Source organism: Esox lucius, chromosome 13, assembly GCF_011004845.1.
Source record: "Esox lucius isolate fEsoLuc1 chromosome 13, fEsoLuc1.pri, whole genome shotgun sequence".
NCBI lineage: Eukaryota > Metazoa > Chordata > Actinopteri > Esociformes > Esocidae > Esox > Esox lucius.
The window spans coordinates 7706358-7726515 of NC_047581.1; the positions used below are offsets into that span (position 1 = coordinate 7706358).

Below are 20158 nucleotides of genomic sequence, written 5' to 3' on the forward strand. Positions count from 1 at the left end.
TCTGTCCTCTATGTCATTCTTTCCCTCGGATGAAAACGTAAGGCTTAACATTTTTGTGTCCCTCCCTCCAAGGTTGACTTGCCATGTCCGTTCATCTTACACACACTCACACACACACACACACACGATTATATGTAAATTGAACTTGTCAGATGGTCTGCTTATAACAGACGATGCAGGTTCGAGGCTGGATAACATTAAGCATTAGCTGCTGAAATGCGTTTAGGGTTGAATTTAGAGAAGGCTCTAAAGTACTTGCTCTGTAATGATAAAGCTTTGTCATTCATTAACTCTTCCACCCACTAACTCAGGCCCTTCAATAGAATCAAGCCATTTGCTTCCTGCTCAGAAGTAAACTCTTTCTTTATGAGAAGGACGGTGTTGTTTATGTTGTGAGGGGTTCACCACTGATGTACTATCCTTCACAATAGAGGCTATGTTTTGAAATGGGTTCTGGTAATATCATTTTAAATCTGTAGGATCACTATGTAGATTGAATTCTCCAAGTAGAAGCTGAATTGCACCAACAACCGTTTCCATTCAAACCAACTCTGCCCAATACAGGGAGGTAAAGTATGTTTTATAATGGATATTCAGTGGCTATTTGGTTTTTCTATACACATTGGACCAGCTGGATGGCAAAAACAGTAGTACCTCAAAGGTAATTTGAATAAAACAAGAACTATTCAGCAATACAAAAGATTTAAAAAGAAAAGCTTTGAGTGAGGAAAAGAAGGGTTCAATTCTGGCTTTACTAGAAGAGGGATACAGTAAGCGTCCGGTTGATTTCATCCTAAACATTTCGACGGTTCATAAGAACAAGGTCAAGCAACAGAAATTTGGGACAACAAAGCTACAGACTGGCAGAGTGTGAAAACGACTGTCCACTGACCGAGATGACCGTCAACTCATTCGAATGGCACTCAACAACTGCAGGATGACATCGAGTGACCTACAAAAATAATGGCAAACAGCAGCTGGAGTGAAGTGCACGGTGAGGACGGTTCAAAACAGGCTCCTACGGGCAAGGCTGAAGTCAAATTCTCAGTTTTGCCAAACACCTGGTCGTCTAATGTTTAGACAGAGACCTGGAGAGGCCTACAAGCCACAGTGTCTCACACCCACTGTGAAATTTGGTGGAGGATCGGTGATGATCTGGGGATGCTTCAGCAAGGCTGGAGTCAGGCAGATTTGTCTTTGTGAAGGACATATGAATTAAGCCAAATACAAGGTTATCCTGGAAGAACACCTGCTTCCTTCAGCTCTGACAATGTCCCCAACTCTGAGATGTTTTTTTTCCAACAGGACAATGCTCCATGCCACACAGCCTGGTCAATCAAGGTGTGGATGGAGGACCACCAGATCATGACCCTGTCATGGCCAGCCCAATCTCCAGACCTGAACCCAATTGAAAACCTCTGGAATTTGATTTGATCAAGAGGAAGATGGATGGTCACAAGCAATCAAACAAAGCCGAGCTACTTGAATTTTTTTGTAATCCGGGTGCTAAACTGGCCTGCCTGCAGTCCAGACCTTTGGCACATTATGAAATGAAAAATATGACAAAGGAGAACCCATACTGTTGAACAGCTGAAATTCTGTATCAAACAAGAATGGGAAAATATTTTTTGGAAATTGGGTTGTATATTTGTATATTTAAGGCACAAATATCTCATAATACGAATACAGATATTTGGAGTTATTCTTTGACTGTTTGCTCGCAGTTAGAAAACAACCACACCAACTCATCTCCACAGACAGTCTCTGTTACAACAGCTACATCCGAGAGGTGGGTCGGTCGATGTCAGTCAGCGTTTTTCTTTTCTGTCAGTGAAGCAGCACATGAGTTCCAGGTCTGAACCGCGCGGCTTTGTGGTGTGTTTCCTTCTGGTGCGGTGGGACTATAATGACGCGGTGTCAGGGCTGGTTTCGGCTGCTGTCCTCTCTCCCTCAGCTCTCTGACCTTCAGGGTACCGCCGTGATAAACAGGCCTCTGATGGAGGCCATTACTTCTAACTGTCAGGTGCTGATGCCCACAGACTGAGGGAGGTTTACGGATGTTCCCTCTCCACACCTCCCCCTTAGCTTCACCAGGGTGTCCAATGAAAACTCAGCACAGAATCAAGTTAACATTATCCCTTTTTTATCAAGCATTTGCTAGATTCAGAAGTTTTTACTGTCTTTGTGCCCCCACCCCAAAAAAAAATACAAAAAACTCCCGACCCTAGTCAGTATCCAAAACAATTTTTCTTTTTCTATGAAAATCTAATGTTTAAAGCAGAGTCCCACAAAGTGATGGGGTTTCAGAAGGTGGGACGATAATCGTCAGAAGCACATCAGAGACTGTGATTCATGTGGCTTTGTTTGTTCTCTCCCAATATCTCTCTGCTCTAAGCTTTAAACCAGCAACAGGCGCTCTGTTCTTTAAAGTTCAACCAGCGAATGATTTCCACTGCTTATGATCCTGGCAACACTTAAGATGTCTTCTCGTGTTTTACATATCGATCGCCGCCTCCTGCTGTGTCACAGCGCCGGCTCGGCTTTGAAGGTGCCAAGAGACTTATACCAGCTTTAAAAGATCTGACTAAATAGATTTTCTCACCTAAAAATGACATAGCAAAGAATTATTTTTCCTTCTTTCCAAATGGAACCATATTCCCTATAGAGATAGCTACTTTTGACTAAAGGTTATTGGTCTCCAGTCAAACATAGGCCACTATTTAGGAAATAGGGGATCATTTGGGAATTGAGTCTGAGGTGTAAAGGGGAAAAAAGTAAGGTTAATGGATGTATGGTGGTGGGCCGTGGTGGGTAGAGGTCTGGACTGTTCATGAAAGGGGCTGGTTTGGAAATATTTCACAACACCTTTGTGTTCTACTCTGTGCTGGGGCTGATAACACTGTTTATGTTTTCCTCACCAAGAAGCATGAGGAAGCTGAGATTACCTCTGTTTTAGAGAGGTAGGAACTATGTCCTGAATGGCTTGCTATTCCCTTTATAGTGCACTAATTCTGACCAGTGCTCTGGTCAAACGTAGTGCACTACTGTAGTGAATAGGGTGGCCTTTTGGATGTACCCTGGGAGACAAACCCTCAAGGTGTATTCTAGGTACTGGGAGCTCTCCATGCAACATTGATCACAAACAGGTCTGCACAAACAGTTGTGCCAAAGAAAACTTGGACGTGTTTTGTTAGAAGAGACACTGTGAAAAGTGGAAGGTAAATGTTTTAATTTTCAGTCCTCTTTATCATATAGAGTTTGATCACCTTCAAAGACTTTCATGCATTTGAAATGCTGTCTCCAAAGTGGCCGGGCCTGGAAATGAAAATGAATTGCTGGTACAATTCACTCTTTCATTTATCTGGTGGAACTACGACTGCGAGACAGTGGCACTCACCTCCGTGTCCGATGATAGCTGGCATGTTTGTGTCGTCTCTTTCCTCTGATGTATCCGTTCCTGTCTGTGGCAGTGTCCACCTCTGTGTTTGCCACCTCCACTTTTCTCTCATCAGCTTTGAGTGTCTGGCAGGCTGCTGTGTTTGTGCTGTAGAGAGATAGAGTTGTTTTGGGTTTAGTTCTTGATTTTCACACTCTTTATGCCTGGTTCGCTCACTTTGTTTATTTTTTCTGTGTTTCTTTCTCTCTTTTTTTTCTCTCTGTTTTTCTCTGTTTCTGTCTCTCTAGTGGTCTCTAGCTACAGGAGAAACCATTGGAATACAATCTAACTGAAACATTCTCAGAATGACTCTATAATATTAACAATTTCCATCATACCAGTTGAAATGCATTAAAGCATCACTCTGTCAAACATTCTGCAAGTAGGGCCTATACTATATCTCTTTCGATAGTCAGTGCGTTACACAAGCTCTGCATTTTCCTCTGTAATTTAAAAGAATCTCCAAACCAGACAATGGCCAACTTTATGGGACAAACAGACCCGTTGTCACCTCAACCCAGTTGAAACTTATTGGCTATCCAGACCTACTAGCGCATCAAAAGGCTTAACCAACTGCTCACATTGATAAGAGAAACTTTCTGAATGTACACACTCAAAGCTACTGTACCTCCTGGGACAAATTAAATACTTTTTTTCAACCTTTTGTTTAAATATCCCATTGTTGAATTCCTAAATGAATTGACAAAAACGACCTGATGCATTCTTAATATTCTTATAATATTTATAAAACATACATACAGTGGGGAGAACAAGTATTTGATACACTGCCGATTTAGCAGGTTTTCCCACTTACAAAGCATGTAGAAGTCTGTAAATCCAGAAAATCACATTGTATTATTTTTAAGTAATTAATTTGCATTTTATTGCATGACATAAATATTTGATACATCAGAAAAGCAGAACTAAATATTTGGTACAGAAACCTTTGTTTGCAATTACAGGGATCATATGTTTCCTTTGGTTCTTGGCCAGGTTTGCACACACTGCAGCAGGGATTTTGGCCCACTCCTCCATACAGACCTTCTCCAGATCCTTCAGGTTTCGGGGCTGTCGCTGGGCAATATGGACTTTCAGCTCCCTCCAAAGAATTTCTATTGGGTTCAGGTCTGGAGACTGGCTAGGCCACTCCAGGACCTTGAGATGCTTCTTACGGAGTCACTCCTTAGTTGCCCTGGCTGTGTGTTTCGGGTCATTGTCATGCTGGAAGACCCAGCCACGACCCATCTTCAATGCTCTTACTGAGGGAATGAGGTTGTTGGCCAAGATCTCGCGATACATGGCCCCATCCATCCTCCCCGCAATACGGTGCAGTCGTCCTGTCCCCTTTGCAGAAAGCATCCCCAAAGAATGTTTCCACCTCCATGCTTCACGGTTGGGATGGTGTTCTTGGGGTTGTACTCATCCATCTTCTTCCTCCAAACACAGCGAGTGGAGTTTAGCCCAAAAATGTTTTGTCTCATCAGACCACATGACCTTCTCCCATTCCTCCTCTGGATCATCCAGATGGTCATTGGCAAACTTCAGATGGGCCTGGACATGAGCTGGCTTGAGCAGGGGGACCTTGCGTGCGCTGCAGGATTTTAATCCATGACGGTGTAGTGTGTTACTAATGGTTTTCTTTGAGACTGTGGTCCCAGCTCTCTTCAGGTCATTGACCAGGTCCTGCCGTGTAGTTCTGGGCTGATCCCTCACCTTCCTCATGATCATTGATGAGGTGAGATCTTGCATGGAGTCTCAGACCGAGGTAGATTGTCTGTCATCTTGAACTTCTTCCATTTTCTAATAATTGCGCCAACAGTTGTTGCCTTCTCACCAAGCTGCTTGCCCATTGTCCTGTAACCCATCCCAGCCTTGTGCAGGTCTTCAATTTTATCCCTGATGTCCTTACACAGCTCTCTGGTCTTGGCCATTGTGGAGAGGTTGGCGTCTGTTTGATTGAGTGTGTGGAGAGGTGTCTTTTATACAGGTAACGAGTTCAAACAGGTGCCGTTAATACAGGTAATGAGTGGAGAAGAGGAGGGCTTCTTAAAGAAAAACTAACAGGTCTGTGAGAGCCGAAATTCTTACTGGTTGGTAGGTGATCAAATACTTATGTCATGCAATAAAATGCAAATTAATTATTTAAAAATCATACAACATGATTTTCTGGATTTTTGTTTTAGATTCTGTCTCTCACAGTTGAAGTGTACCTATGATAAAAATTAGAGACCTCTACATGCTTTGTAAGTAGGAAAACCTGCCAAATCGGCAGTGTATCAAATACTTGTTCTCCCCACTGTATATACACACTCAAATACTTTTAGTACTTGATTATGACAGCAGGTGTCCCGTTTAGAATATTACATGTCTACTAATTGAGCTGTGAAATTGACTATTTGTTCTGAAAATCCAAAGAAAGGAACAGTTTATTTGCTTTTTCAGTAACTTAGTTAATTTCAGAAACGCATTGACAAAATGGGGTGAAAATACTTAATATTCTCTGTAATTTCACCGGCACCAGTAGTAATCAGTCTGGTTTTGTTATTTTCTGCTTCATTATCTTACTCACTCTTCAGTTTTTTTGATTGGTCGGTATTGTCAACAGGCCTTCATTTTCTCATTAGGTTCACTTGTTTGTGAGGTGTATCATCCACCCTGCGGAAAGCCAGGTAGTCGCAACGTGTCTGTGTTTTTCTTTACCTCTGTCATGCAACTAATAATGTCTTTTTATAGTGTCACATGAAAGTGTCCCTTGGATGTTTGTTAAGATTATAGGCCTTTATACTGTAAATACCTTATTTTTGTCAGCTCTAAGGTACACCCCACTTCTCTGACCGCAACATGCCAAAGCGGTGCTCCTGTTTCTCTGCATTTCAGGTGACGGCTGCTACTCCCTCTCTAGTATAGTCCTTGTAACCCGACCTCTATGAGCCCCAGTCAAAAGTAGTTCCCCACAGGACATAATTCATAGGGTGCAGTTTGGGATTAAACACCAGAGGTCAGCTATTCCCCATTCAAATGAGCTGTCAGTTGATATTCACTTATTAACATGCTTCAGTTACCCTGGCATCCTCAGAAAGTATTTCTCGACATCTGGAGGTTTTGAGGTTGGCAGGCGTAGCAATGGGGATGCTTGGCAAGTAGAATGAGTTCAATGGTTAAGAAAAGTTTTTTTCTATAATTCCAGACAGTAGTTGTGTGTTGCTGAGTGTTGCTCTCCAGACAAAACAAGTACCCATGTTTTGGGTGACACACCATCTAATATATAACACTAAATCACCCATTTCCTATGATAAAGTATGTTACAAGCTTTATTGTAATAATTCACAAGATATGTCACAAATGAATTGGTAATATGCACAACATCCTGGAATGCATCTAACAAACCAAAATGCTAAATCAATGAATTTACATTTCTCTTCATATTATTACAATCCACGATCACTCTACGACGTATGAATTCATTGTCCATACATCGCGCCTGGAAAGCAGTGTTACATGAAAATAAAAACACCTATAAGGACTTAGCATTTTAGCAATGCCGTTTTAGCTATGGCTTTACCTTGGACACAAAACTACGGCACTGTATGATTCCTACACAATTTTATAGGATAACCCTATGTGAAATGAGTTTGCCATTTTTCCTTTGACTCCTACAGACTACGCTTCACTGCCCTGTCAGACCTGTTGATTGAATATGACTGTCGGCCGTCAAAACTAATGACTAACTAAACTGTCTCTGTGCCCTCTGTGTATCACCCTGGTACGCATGTTCCAAACGGCGTCCTATATAATATACAGTGCACTTCTTCCTCCAGGAGCCTCGTGGACCTAAAAAGTAACAGGGTGCTATTTGGGAAGCGTCCTCCCATTCTCTGCGCCCCTTCCTTATTACCATACTGTGTTATAGTAACGGGAAATTCAACAGTAATTTTGCATCCTCCTCCTTCGGAACATCTCCGTCTGATTGTAATGAGAAGATAATCAGGAGCTGAGATTATGACTTGATTGCCTCATCCTCCCCCTCTGCTAAAGAGTCAGATGCTCAGGGCTTTCTGTTTTCTCTCCCACCTCGGCGTGATAGACTAAGGACCACACACACACACACACACACACACACACACACACACACAGAGTGACATGAGGGAGCATACATGAATGCATGTACACACAGACGTGCACAAAAACAAACATGCAGACACACATAGAGGTTCCATATACGGCTTGCAGTGTCAAACTAATAATAGGAAAGTGCAAGCTGGGAGGTCTAACATGGTGGTTCATCTTAAAGGTGATGGGTGAAATGAAGACAGCTAATACTCACTGCGCTTGGCGATTAACATGATCAAGGGGAAGAGGCTGATGTTGATAGAGGAGAGGAATATTTCAATACGAACAAGACAATGATTAACTCCTATGTTTATTCTGCTGCGAGATAGAGCAGACTGCTTATCTATTCTATAGATAAACCCATTTTTATTCCGAAGGGTAGGAATGTAATGTCTTTTCCGAATTGACTTACACACTTTCACACAGAGCGTTTATACATGATTTGCTTTTCACAAGATTTCATCCAACTGGCAAGTGTTCTGAAATATGTAAAGGAAAAAAAAGAATACACATCCGCGTTTTCCCTCCGGTGTGTGTTTCCACTAAACTGAATTATTTCTGATAAAAAGCAGTGTGTGATGATGATGTAGTGTGCAAATCAAGCAATTCTATCCAGTGTAGAGCCAAATGTTTGATAATCTTACAAAGGTCATAAAATTATGTTAGAATAAGTTGAATAAGTATTGCTTACCTGTTGTCAAATGTCAGATCATGTTCCTACTGCCTCAGAACATTGCATAGTTAATAAATGGATACTGTTTAAATCATGGTTCAATCATTTCTGTTTTGACACTGGCACAATCAAAGGTCTGGTTTGGGCATTTTACAGGTTGTTTATTTTTGTTTGTTTGATGCGTCCAGTAATTCCGGTACTTTAATTGAGACAGAACAATGGTACAGAATTGAACGCTGTAGGGCTGACACTCACAAACAATACTTCAAAATGAACAGTGACAGAAAAGGGATTAAGTACTTGTGAAAGTGAAAGTACTTGATCAGAAGGAATTATGGTTGCAGTAATCCTGAGGAATTCTGGTAGAACCCGGATTTGTTTCCCTAGAGACAGGTAGTAGACATGTTAAACAAGTCACACACTGGCCAGCAGTCAATCAGAACGTGCACTGAGTGGGAATATAACATGATCAATTCACCCCAAAAATATGCCACTGGTTATTATACAGGTGCCTATAAAACATCTTAACCCCCCGCCTTGAAATTTTTTCATTCCAGTGTCTCAGTTTCATTACTTCAAATGATGCAATTTATGACATTTAAGTTTTGCATTTTTAAAGGGGCACTGCCGTGAAGCGTTCAGACGACGGCTATTTCCAACTGTACCGCCTTGCAAACTAATCATTGGTTTAGAAGATAAGAGTTCTAACCTCTTAAAAAAGTGAGAGAATGCACACCGCACCCCCCCTATGACCTGCTGCACAGTGGAACCTCAGGTTGACTGGGATTGTTGTGGTGACACGTCAGAGACAAGGTGACTGGGATTGTGGTGGTGACATGTCTGAGACAAGGTGACTGGGATTGTGGTGGTGACATGTCTGAGACAAGGTGACTGGGATTGTGGTGGTGACATGTCAGAGATAAGGTGACTAGGATTGTGGTGGTGACATGTCTGAGACAAGGTGACTGGGATTGTGGTGGTGACATGTCTGAGACAAGGTGACTGGGATTTTGGTGGTGACATGTCTGAGACAAGGTGACTGGGATTGTGGTGGTGACATGTCTGAGACAAGGTGACTGGGATTGTGGTGGTGACATGTCAGAGATAAGGTGACTGGGATTGTGGTGGTGACATGTCTGAGACAAGGTGACTGGGATTGTGGTGGTGACATGTCTGAGACAAGGTGACTGGGATTTTGGTGGTGACATTTCTGAGACAAGGTGACTGGGATTGTGGTGGTGACATGTCTGAGACAAGGTGACTGGGATTGTGGTGGTGACATGTCTGAGACAAAGTTTTTTTGGACGAGCTTGGTATTTCCAATGCGTTGATAATGTGACCAGCCTGTACCTAGTGTTTATCATTTAATTTCACAATAATACAAAAATTCCACCTTGAATCCTGAATTGTCTACATAAGGGGAAATTTAAATGGAAGCGTGATGCACTGAGATGAGAAAACGTGAAAAGAAACAGCAGACATCCACCATGACCCACATTCAGGACAAAAAAGATATACGGATTTGGTTTTGTATAGTTGTTACAAAGGACATTGAGAAATGCATTCCTTTAAGTCATTCTGTAAATTCCCTTAATACAACACCTTTGGAAACAGACACAGTCCCCCATTATTTGTTTGACATCCTATATTACTAAAAAAGCCATTGTGTAATTATGTTTTGTGTAATCTGAGGCATTCTCTGCAGTTCTGGGGCTTTAATAGTGGATACAACAGGAGTTTAACCAGGCCTTGACAGTGTGTTCGTCAGAGTGACTCATGCCCTCTGGCACAGAGGAAGCAACTCACACACCTATGCACACATGAAGACACACACGCACATGCACGGACATACACACTTGCACACAGCAAACAACAGATGGAACAGAATCTACGACAAACAATGAGAGAGGGGCTAAAAGAGTGTTTAAGCCAGGGTGCCTCTGTCCATTCCCTCACATTAATGTGTGTGTTCATGGTAATGAAAAATAAATCCACATTAAATAAATCCAAAAAACCCCATTGTTCACTTTAACAGATGAACAATCTGGACGTCTGCTACTCATGTGATACTAGCAGCGCTTCCTAACACATCATCATTCACCACCCAGGCCCTGCGAGGCTCCCCATAGGTCAGTCGGTAATGCACTGTGCTGGAAGTGGGTTTGATCCCAGCAAGAGCGACCGGTCAGCAGAGAAGGGAAACATAAGCATAAGATACATCGTCTAAGAGAGACCGTTGAATGACTTTGACGTAAGACGTATTTCACCGTCCTGCACCACCTCCTTTAGGGAATGTTCGGCTGGTCAGAGGCCAAGCAGGCCGTCTACAGTTGTCATGTACAAGTACTGTACATAGCATGAAGCAGCAACAGCCAATAAAGTGAGGCGTTAATATGGACGTAGTCTCAGACATAAGCTTGCACATGCATGATTTTAGGCCCACTGTAGCCAACGTCCTGAATGTCATGGTGTAATTGGCACTCGACGCACGAACGCACACACACAGCGCCTTTATCGACGGTGTGAAAAAGTAACACAATTAACCGGGAGATTTTTGCATGTGATTTGATGGCAGACCGCCCAGGGAGATGGAGATAGTCGATGGAAGAAGCGTGTTGTGAAATGTTGAATGGAAGCTGGATTCTCTGTGGACATGCAAAAAAGAGATTCTGATTATAGAGCAGCCTTTTAAGTTCCATCCCTTTTACTTATTAATGCCCTGCTGTGACTTGGTAGGATCTTACAGTTGAACTTCACACCAGCTTGACGCCAGTCAGGCACTCTGAGGAAGGTATATGTTGTTTTTTGGGCTTACAGCTTTCTAATAGGGTGTGAGGATGGGAATCGTGGGTGGAAGATTCCATTCTGTCCTTTTCTCTAGCTTCTGTCACTGTGACCGGATGTGTTTTCAGTTTTGTGGAGACGTGGGTCATTTTGGTCAGTATTGCCATATAACGCTCATACATACAAAAACACCCAGGGGCTGTGGCACACACACACACCAAATAAGCTTAGAGGAAGAAGAAGAATCTATACACTTAGCCCCAAAACAAGAAGAGGAGGCAAAAAATGGGGGATCATTAAATGAAACAACGTTTCAATAGATGGTCGGAGAGGGCAACATGCCATCCCTTTCCAAAGCCTGGCCCCAAATCCCAACACCTGGATTATAATTCCCCTTGACATTGACATAGCCTACATAGGTCACCCAGTCAATACAGCAGGAGGACAAACATGGCGAGACAGGAACGCATCCTGAAAACATTATGCAGGCATGCCAGGCGTGTCAAAAATCTGTGGGGGAGTCTTAGTTCAAGATGTGGTCACATAAACACAATACTGATGGATGCAGTGAGTGGTCACTACCGCCACAGTTAATGTGAAGTGAAGCAAAACACCAGTGTTTTAAAAGCCATTTGGTTGCCGACAGAAGTAAAACTGTTTTGTTGAAAATGTACTGAAACTCCTTCGTTGGTGTGTTGTTACTCGCTGGACAAAGATATTGATTGTTTTCAGTCACGTGGTTGCTTTGAAAGCCTAGCGAGCAAAACATTGTTAAAACATGGTGGCTAACACTACGTGAATTCTATGGAGCTACAGCACAAGCCGGGCAATTTTTCTACATCAACAGCCCATGAGTGTTTAGGTCACCTTACAAAACAAAGGTATGCAAACACTCTGCAAGTCTTAGGCACTTGTGACCCATGTACAGAACCCGGTGCGTTATTAACATCGTTAAAAACAGTGAAATCCCTGCTGGAGCTGAACTTTGGGGATGTGTACATATACCTTGTGGAGAATTCATCCCCTTACACTGCTACCAAAACGAAAGCGTACAAAAGTACAGACAGCTATCTGTACATTCGATCAGGTTGGGTCAATAGTACAATTGTTTGGGAAGTGAAAGAGGAGAAATTATTAATTGGCAAGGCGAAGTTGATTGCTAATTTACCTAAACTACTGTTGGTTCTATGGGTAGTCCGAGTTGTGTAGTGTATCCAGTATAACACAGAATGACAAATGTACCGATAATAATATACGATATCCCAATGTCAAGTAAACCATTCCTATTGTTTAATGACCCACCATTGACAGCTTGGGTTGCTGTGGAAAAGGCGGGTTGGTGCGATTTTCTCCTGTATTAACTTTGTTATTAATTTAGCTAACGCTATTTGTTTAACAAGTGAGGTTTTGCTAGTCTCTCTAAAGTTAGCTAAGTTGGTGAAGTTGGTTGCATCAGTGCAGACGAAAACAGACCATGTCATTCATTACACTGATTACGTAGATGTGATTGCAAGTATAACTAGCAAAAGTTGTCCCTGGTGGGCAATGGAAGGAGACTTTGTTTTGCCCGCCTCAATAGGTGTTCTCGTGTATCGTGACGTCATGTGAAAACTATGAATAGCTGCCTGAATAAGTATTTTAAAGGGATAAACATAAAACATAGCATCCGTTTTGAAAGTTTTTACTGGTGTTTGGCACCTTAATAGAAGACACCAAGGAGTTATAGTTTTCACCTGCTTCTGAATCCTTAATTTGACCACTTATGAATCTATCAACCTGGGCAGATGAGCAATACTGTAGACATAATTAAGCGGAACAATAGCGCCTGTTAAGTCCCTCAATGAGTATAGGCAGTATGGAACGCATCTGTAAAATAATCTCTACAAGTGGCATTAGTGCCCTAGGAATATACCCACAACCAAAATACATACCACTTTATCATAAAACTTCAGTACATTGTTTCATATTGAGTGGCATACTGTGACTAATGTATATGGACGTAGTCAAAGTGAAGTGTGTATGTGTGTAGGATAATTCTTTCCAAGTTGCCATGGGTGATTTGACAGTGCTTTCTGATCCTAGCCACTCCTCTAAAGTTCAGCAAGGCAAATAGGCTGTTCATTACCCCTGTCAAAGCTAGGAGGAATAATGGAGAATCTTTATCATAGACAGTGATAGTCCTGATAATTAGTGCAAGAGACATGATCTAGTACCGTAATTACCACCCGATAAAGGAGCGCTCCCGAGGCACTTTGTTGGTCTAAGTTTCAAATTCTAGTTAGGGAGAACTTCATTATCATCCAAAGATTATCCTAGATGGCAATTATATTAACAAAGTGATTACAATGGATGATAATGAACATATAGTGTACAGGCTTTTCATGTGCTTAGATTGATGAGAAGAATTTGTCATATTGAAAAGTCTGTATGGTGGATGGATGACCATGACACGATGAGCTCTTCTGTTCAGCTCAGTGGGAATAAAAAAAAGGGAACAGGTTGGCTTGAGGCCTTACAGAGCCCTGACCTGGTCAAAAAGCAGAGATTAATTACAGAGTAGGATGCCATTTGGGAAGCATTCTCTGTGTTTCTCCTAATTATGCAAACACATTATATATATATATATATCTCGTGGGGCATCAATGATCATGAGGGAGGTGAGGGATCAGCCCAGAACTACACGGCAGGACCTGATCAATGACCTGAAGAGAGCTGGGACCACAGTCTCAAAGAAAACCATTAGTAACACACTACGCCGTTAGGGATTAAAATCCTGCAGCACACGCAAGGTCCCCCTGCTCAAGCCAGCGCATGTCCAGGCCCGTCTGAAGTTTGCCAATGACCATCTGGATGATCCAGAGGAGGAATGGGAGAAGGTCATGTGGTCTGATGAGACAAAAAGCTTTTTGGTCTAAACTCCCCGTGTTTGGAGGAAGAAGATGGATGAGTACAACCCCAAGAACACCATACCAACCGTGAAGCATGGAGGTGGAAACATCATTCTTTGGGGATGCTTTCTGCAAAGGGGACAGGACAACTGCTCTGTATTGAGGGGAGGATGGATGGGGCCATGTATCATAAGATCTTGACCAACAACCTCCTTCCCTCTGTAAAAGCATTGAAAATGGGTCGTGGCTGGGTCTTCCAGCATGACAACGACCCGAAACACACAGCCAGGGCAACTAAGGCGTGGCTTCGTAAGAAGCATCTCAAGGTCCTGGAGTGGCCTAGCCAGTCTCCAGACCTGAACCCAATAGAAAATCTTTGGAGGGAGCTGAAAGTCCGTATTGCCCAGCGACAGCCCCGAAACCTATAGGATCTGGAGAAGGTCTGTATGGAGGAGGGGGCCAAAATCCCTGCTGCAGTGTGTGCAAACCTGGTCAAGAACTACAGGAAACGTATGATCTCTGTAATTTCAAACAAAGGTTTCTGTACCAAATATTAAGTTCTGCTTTTCTGATCTATCAAATACTTATGTCATGCAATAAAATGCAAATTCATTACTTAAAAATCATACAATGTGATGTTCTGGATTTTTTTCACTCACAGTTGAAGAGTACCTATGATAAAAATTACAAGTGGGAAAACCTGCAAAATCGGCAGTGTATCAAATACTTGTTCTCCCCACTGTATATATATATATATATACCTTTACCACTTTCCTGTCAAATGAAGCAGAAAACCCCCCACAAAAAACTCAATGTATGTAGTTCTGATATGTTTTCTGCCATCTAATATGATTTCTGGCCAGGAAGAGCATCCGGTTGCTTTATGTTTTGTGTACCACTAGATATATTGTGGACATGTTCTTAAATTACAATGTAAAAAGTTGAGATAATTCCCCTTTAAAAACCATCCTTACAAAACCCTCAAAAACAATATCGGTCAATTTTTGCAGCATGTCGTGATTCACAGGTAGCAAAGAGGAAAGCAATTACATGCTGGCAATTAGGTCAGTGTGGATGGGAATAAACGCGTAGGAGGATTGGTGCAGGGATGATTACAGAGGTCTCTCCACTCTCTGAAACCAGCAGGAGCCTCCGCCCTGGCGTCCAGTCATTAAACACCTATTTAAATCCATGAGCCACAGTCATTAGTATACATGCAAGTACATGAACTTATTATGCACCTGCTCACTGTCATCACAAACACGTGCCATTTCTAAGTGGACCTGTGGTGATTTTGGATTTTGCATTAAAGCGTCAAGCGCCAGGAAATTGAAAAAATGCGACATTGAAGAATGAGAACAGCTTTTTTATTAATGAATTTGTCTCATAAACAGAAAAATATGGTAATTTTGTTTGGAATGTGGCCTCACCATTCGGTTGAAACCGTCCATTTATGAGTCTCTGTAAAGATTTGAATATTTGGTTGGTTCCAGGAAAAGGGCTATTTTATTGCATTTGTCTCCGGGAGAGAAAAATCCCATCACACACTCCCAGGCCATCTCCTGTAGGAGACACTTTTTCCACAGAAAATCCTAATTGAACATAGTCGGGTAATGGATTTTCACTGACACTCCAAGCAACTGGAATGATTCACGATTCTAAGGGACGGACAGAAACCCTTTCGGGGAGCCGATCCAAGCTCTAATTGGCCAGTGCCAATTAGGGGGGTGTAGAATAAGAGAAGTGGATGAGGGTTTCATGTTCGTTCAGATGCAATTAGGAGATGCCCCTGGGGTCGAACCACAGGTTATTCTCAGCCTATTTGAGCTCCAATCCTGAAAGGATTTTGAGGAGATTCAGAAAGCTGCACAAGGGCTTTTGATTCTTCAATTAATTCATCACAGGAAAAGAACTGAGTGATTTGTATTTCATGTGCTTTTATGGTCACTGGAATGGCCATATATTGAATTAGCTATTTGCACTTTATACCTCAGCGTTGTCCAGTCATTGTATTACATTTTAACAAGGCAGTAAGGCATGGGGGTTTCCCAGATGGCCAATATACCATGGACTGTTCATAGGTACAACACAACACTGAGTGCCTGGATATGGCTATTCGCTGTAGTATATTGGTCATTTAGTAAGTAACCCCAACTGTTCCTATTATTTACTGATTACAAAAGCAATTACAAAAGTAAAAAAGTGAAGTCTTTGTCGTACCTGTGGCATATGGTCTAATTTACTACAATGGCTTTCAACCAATCAGCATTCAGGACTGGAACTGCACCCAGTTTATAATGGGTCTTAGAGCTGAACTGAAAGGGAAGGGAATGTAATGAAACCACCAGGTTTTCATTCAATCTGCGAACTGCTGTTACCCCGGTAATTATAGATTACTGATTAGAGTAATTCAGAAGCTGCCTCTGAGTACAAACAAATCCAACATTCTCACTTTCTCTTCCTATCAGCCACATCAAATGCATGGCCTTTCTAGACCTTGAAACAAAGATTGTCCAGTAACTTTCAAGCAAGGTTGGTTTATTCAATTATTCCAGCCTGATGATAAAATTCAGCAACATAATGGCTTGATTAATTTCCGTTATCACAGCGAGCACGGTGAGTAATTACAACAAAGTCCACCACTCAGTGAACCACACATCAATCAAATAATGGAAGGCCTTGTCCCCTCTCAGTCACCTGTGCTGCCACCTAGGGCATAGTTATCCTCCTTTAAAAAGTGTGCACTACGAAGGGAAAGAGACATTTGGAAAGCCACCCTGCAATTACGTCCCCTATTTATACAGAATAAATTAGGTGGGTTTCTCAGACCCTCGACATGCTTCAAAGGCCTCCGGCCATGGTAGTGTTGTTTATTCAGGAACTGTGTTTTTTCCTCGTCGTAAGCCAAATTAAGGTCAGTCAGGGAGGATGTAGAGATTTAAATGGAGAAGTTTGTGTTTAACTAACTATAAGGAAGGCTTGGGACAGCTTGTGACAGTGTACCGCTGTTCAACCATCTGTCACAGTGCGGCATGATGTTGGAAAAACAAACATTCAATCACAGCACTGGCAACTCAATATAATCTGAAATTTAAAACCATTGTCACAGTGCCACATAGAAATTCGTCAACTCAGCCAGTATTAGAAAATATACACGTACGGTGCCTTGGGGAACTATTCAGACCCTTTCACTTTTTCCACATTTGTGGTGTTATAAATGTCTCTGCCATCAATCTACATACAATAGCCCATGTTGAGGCATAGATCAGGAGAAAATATTGAGAGAAAAGCTGCACAGTGGGAACGTTCATTGTGAAATGGAAGACGTTTGGAACCCCCAAGTCTCAACAACCAGGACAGAAGAACCTACAGTGGATATAAAAAATATACACACCCCTGTTAAAATGCCAGGTTTTTGTGATGTAAAAGAATGAGACAAAGATAGATCATGTCAGAAATGTTTCCATATTTAATGTGACTTATAATGTGAACAATTCAATTGAAAAATGAACTGAAATCTTTGAGGGGGAATAATGAAAAATAAAAACCATACAATAACCTGGTTGCATAAGTGAGCACACCCCCTTATAACTGGGGATGTGGCCAGAATTAACCAATCACATTCAAACTCTTGTTAAATTGAAATCATTACACACCTGCTATCATTTAAAGTGACTCTGATTAATCAGCAGTTCCAGTAGGATTTTCCTAGTTGCATCTCAGAGCAAAAGTGATGGTCCGCAGAGAGCTTCCAAAGCATCAGAGGGATCTCAATGTTGAAAGATATCAGTCGTGAGAAGGGTACAAAATAATTTCCAAACCATTAGATATACCATGGAATACAGTGAAGACAGTCATCATCAAGTGGAGAAAATATGTCACAACAGAGACATTACCAAGAACTGGACGTCCCTCAAAAATGTATGAAAAGACGAGAAGAAAACTGGCCAGGGAGGCTTCCAAGAGGCCTACAGCAACACTAAAGAAACTGCAGGAATTTCTGGCAAGTACTGGCTGTGTGCAACATGTAACAACAATTACATTCTTCATATGAATGGGCTATGGGGTAGGGTGGCAAGACGGAAGCCTTTTCTTACAAAGAAAAACATCCAATCCCGGCTGAAGTTTGAAAAAACAAACATTAAGTCCCCCAAAACCACAAATGTGTTATGGTCTGATGAAACCAAAGTTGAACTTTTTGGCCATAATTCCAAAAGGTACATTTGGCGCAAAAACAACACTGCACATCACCCAAAGAACACCATACCCACAGTGAAGCATAGTGGTGGGCTGCTTTTCTTCAGCTGGAACTGGGGCCTTAGTCAGGGTGGAGGGAATTATGAACAGTTCCAAATACCAAGCAATTGTGGCACAAAACCTTCAGGCCTCCGTCAGAAAGCTGAAGATGAAGTTCACCTTTCAGCATGACAATGACCCAAAGCACACATCCAAATTCACAAAAGCTTCACCAGAAGAAGATTAACGTTTTGGAATGGCCCGGCCAGAGCCAAGACCTGAATCCAATTGAACATCTGTAGGGTGATCTGAAGAGGGCTGTGCACAGGAGCAGTCCTTGCAATCTGACAGATTTGGAGCGCTTTTGCAAAGAAGAGTGGGCAAATATTTCCATGTCAAGATGTGCCATGCTAATAGACTCCTACCCAAAAAGATTGAGTGCTGTAATAAAATCAAAAGGGGCTTCAACAAAGTATTAGTTTAAGGGTGTGCACACTTATGCAACCAGGTTATTGTGCGTTTTTTTTTTAAATATATTTTATACACCCCTAAGTAAAAATGTACAAATTATTTTGTGTGGCCACCATTATTTTCCAGAACGGCCTTAACCCTCTTGGGCATGAATTTCACCAGAGATTCATGGAGCTGGTGGATGTTAGAGACCTTGCGCTCTTCCACCTTCTGTTTGAGGATGCCCCACAGATGCTCAATAGGGTTTAGGTCTGGAGACATGCTTGGCCAGTCCATCACCGTTACCCTCTGCTTCTTTAGCAAGGCAGTGGTCGTCTTGGAGGTGTGCAGGGTCGTTATCATGTTGGAATACTCCCCTGCGGCCCGGTCTCCGAATTCTTTTTCACAAAAACCTGTCATTTTAACAGGGATGTGTAGATTTTTTATATCCACTGTATAATGACAACACTTTTCCAAGGGTCTTTAGTACTGGGTTCACCTGTATCTCATACTCCTAAGCAAAAATAACAAATTTGATTAATGGCGGTGCACTTCTGACTGAGTTAAATGTTGAAGCTCCTAACCTTTGCATGTATGAATTGTCCACAGCCTTTTGACTCCCCCTCTCACCTGTTCACAACATTGGTTTCTCTTCAAGACAAGATTCAACAGATGCAGTATATTTTTTGGAAATGTTCTATTATCATATTTTTTTGTTGGCATCTTACATTTTTCCTGATTCCTATATGGACCACAGTCCCAAGGCTTCAGCAGAACAGGGCAAAACCCTGTCAGTTCCTCTGAGAGACGTTCTGCTGGAGTCAAATTGAGGCCCCCCGCGGTAACCAAATTAAATTCACTAGAATAGGCAATTGCATCACAAGGTCTGTTGTATCTGCTATCTCATAAAACAGAACAACAACTGCCCAAGAGAGGAGGCGCCAGAAAGGAATGGGATTTGGGAAACATTGTTACAACCTGCACTTTCCACATTCATCTCATCCTGTTTTACTTTGAGCCTCCAACCATTTTGCAAATCAAATGAACTTCATACTAACTCAGGACGTCAGCAAAGGAAAGAATATCCCCAAATGCTCCTAATTACATTAAAGCACAGGTGAACTTGGTGTCATGGGACCTACAAAAAGCCAGCTCACGTCACGGCCCCTATCTCAACTTCTCCTAAATGGCTGCCTCTGTCGCTTCTAACATCCCGTTAGCGTCACATAAAAGCCACCGTAACCCATAAACCAATTTTCTGGCAGGGACAGTTAATGATTCCAACAGAAGGACATGGCCAGCTTCTAAGCAGCTGAACAAAGGCATTATATCGCCTCTGAATTAGGACCGGTTCTTTCTAGCTAAAAACAATGGTCACAGTGCAGCTTCCCGATTTACCGCTTTTCTGGTTGACGGAGGTCTGTTACAGTGGCGCCTTGCCACGCTTGCCCTGTGACATTGACACTACCACCAAGGTCAAAATGAAATATACTCATTATATCTTTATCACGTAAATATCTTTATCACGTAAAAATATTTTGCTGGTGTCATTAACATGGCGAAAAGAAACGTTTGTGGTCT

At 42.0% G+C, this 20158-nt stretch overlaps 1 protein-coding gene across 1 annotated transcript in view; it reads right to left on the reverse strand.

Annotated features, from left to right (window-relative positions):
- Nucleotides 1–20158, reverse strand: part of srrm4 (serine/arginine repetitive matrix 4) — a 62290-nt gene that overhangs the window by 15662 nt on the left and 26470 nt on the right. The window contains exon 2 of the mRNA XM_010876031.4: nt 3398–3544. The gene's annotated coding sequence lies outside the window, so the exon portion shown is untranslated. The remainder of the gene's footprint in view (nt 1–3397; nt 3545–20158) is intronic.